The sequence below is a fragment of the Arachis ipaensis genome, chromosome B4 (assembly GCF_059453495.1).
Source record: "Arachis ipaensis isolate K30076 ecotype BB chromosome B4, ASM5945349v1, whole genome shotgun sequence".
In the NCBI taxonomy this organism is placed as follows: Eukaryota; Viridiplantae; Streptophyta; class Magnoliopsida; order Fabales; family Fabaceae; genus Arachis; species Arachis ipaensis.
In genome coordinates this window covers 29,290,779-29,293,317 of record NC_142439.1, presented here as the reverse complement: position 1 = coordinate 29,293,317, position 2,539 = coordinate 29,290,779, and the positions used below count along the sequence as shown (strand labels likewise).

The following is a 2,539-nucleotide window of genomic DNA, read 5'->3' as shown; positions in this document are numbered from 1 at the left end:
TAAAAATTTTGGAATCCTTATTTTTCTTTTTCAAATAATTTTCGAAAAATACCAAAAAAATTAGAAAATCATAAAAATAAAAAATATTTCATGTTTCTTGTTTGAGTCTTGAGTCAAAATTAAGTTTGGTGTCAATTGCATGTTTTAAAGTTTGCATAAAATTTTCGAAAAAAATTCATGCATTCAGAGTGTTCTTCATGATCTTCAAGTTGTTCTTGGTAAATCTTCTTGTTTGATCTTTGCATTTTCATATTTTGTGTCTTTTCTTGTTTTTCATATGCATTCTTGCATTCATAGTGTCTATACATGAAAAATTTTTAAGTTTGGTGTCTTGCATATTTTCTTTGCATAAAAATTTTTTCAAAAATATGTTCTTGATGTTCATCATGATCTTCAAAGTGTTCTTGTTGTTCATCTTGACATTCATAGCATTCTTGCATGCATTCATTGTTTTAATCCAAAATTTTCATGCATTGAGTCTTTTTCATGTTTTTCTCTTTCATCATTAAAAATTCAAAAATAAAAAAAATATCTTTCCTTTTTTCTCTCATAAATTTCAAAAATTTAGATTGACTTTTTCAAAAATTTTTAAAACTTAGTTGTTTCTTATGAGTCAAATTAAATTTTCAATTTAAAAATCTTATCTTTTTCAAATCTTTTTCAAAAATCATATCTTTTTTATTTTTTTTATTTATTTTCGAAAATTTCAAAAATCTTTTTCAAGATATTTTCAAAATCTTTTTCTTATTTTTATATCATATTTTCGAAAATCACATCATCAATTAATGTTTTGATTCAAAAATTTCGAGTTTGTTACTTACTTGTTAAGAAAGATTCAAACTTTAAATTTTAGAATCATATCTTGTGATTTCTTGTGAGTCAAGTCATTAATTATGATTTTAAAAATCAAATCTTTTTCAAAACTAATTCTAATCATATCTTCCTATCATATCTTCTTATCTTCTTATCTTTTTAAAATTGATTTTCAAATCTTTTTCAATTAACTAATTGACTTTTTGTTTGTTTCTTATCTTTTTCAAAACTACCTAACTAACTCTCTCTCTCTAATTTTCGAAAATTACTTCCCTCTTTTTCAAAAATTCTTTTTAATTAACTAATTGTTTCAATTTTTAAAATTTAATTTGATTTCATTCCTAATTTTCGAAAATCACTAACCCCTTTTCAAAATTTTATTTTCGAAAATCCTCCTTCTCTCTCATCTCCTATTTATTTATTCATCTACTAACACTTCATCTCACCCAAATTCGAACCCCCTCTTCCATCTGTGTTCGAATTTTCTCTTCTTCCCTTCTTTACATTACATTCTTTTCTTCTTCTACTCACAAAGGGGAACCTCTATACCTGGGTAAAAAGGATCCCTATTATTATTATTATTTTTCTGTTCCCTCTTTTTCATATGAGCAGGAGCAAGGACAAGAAAATTCTTGTTGAAGCAGATCCTGAACCTGAAAGGACTCTGAAGAGGAAACTAAGAGAAGATAAAATACAACAATCCAGAGATAACCTTACAGAGATTTTCGAACAGGAAGAGGAGATGGCAGCCGAAAATAATAATAATGCAAGGAGGATGCTTGGTGACTTTACTGCACCTAATTCCAATTTACATGGAAGAAGCATCTCCATCCCTACCATTGGAGCAAACAACTTTGAGCTTAAACCTCAATTAGTTTCTCTGATGCAACAAAACTGCAAGTTTTATGGACTTCCATCTGAAGATCCTTAACTGAATTCTTGTAGATCTGTGATACTGTTAAGACTAATGGAGTAGATCCTGAAGTCTACAGGCTCATGCTTTTCCCGTTTGCTGTAAGAGACAGAGCTAGAATATGGTTGGACTCTCAACCTAAGGATAGCCTGAACTCTTGGGATAAGCTGGTTAAGGCTTTCTTAGCCAAGTTCTTTCCTTCTCAAAAGCTGAGTAAGCTTAGAGTGGATGTTCAAACCTTCAGATAAAAAGAAGGTGAATCCCTCTATGAAGCTTGGGAGAGATACAAGCAACTGACCAAAAAGTGTCCTTCTAACATGCTTTCAGAATGGACCATCCTGGATATATTCTATGATGGTCTGTCTGAATTAGCTAAGATGTCATTGGATACTTCTGCAGGTGGATCCATTCACCTCAAGAAAACGCCTGCAGAAGCTCAAGAACTCATTGACATGGTTGCTAATAACCAGTTCATGTACACTTCTAAGAGGAATCCTGTGAGTAATGGGACACCTCAGAAGAAGGGAGTTCTTAAAATTGATACTCTGAATGCCATATTGGCCCAGAATAAAATATTGACTCAGCAAGTCAATATGATTTCTCAGAGTCTGAATGGAATGCAAGCTGCATCCAACAGTACTCAAGAGGCATCTTCTGAAGAAGAAGCTTATGATCCTGAAAATCCTGCAATAGCAGAGGTGAATTACATAGGTGAACCATATGGAAACACCTACAATCCCTCATGGAGAAATCACCCAAATCTCTCATGGAAGGATCAACAAAAGCCTCAACAAGGCTTTAATAATGGTGGAA

At 31.3% G+C, this 2,539-nt stretch overlaps 1 non-coding gene across 1 annotated transcript; it reads right to left on the bottom strand.

Moving 5' to 3' along the window:
• Positions 1-1,941: 1,941 nt before the first annotated feature.
• On the bottom strand, positions 1,942-2,049 carry LOC148567044 (small nucleolar RNA R71). Its single transcript, XR_015882630.1, has one exon. It is a non-coding gene; the product is annotated as a small nucleolar RNA R71 (small nucleolar RNA).
• Positions 2,050-2,539: the final 490 nt, after the last annotated feature.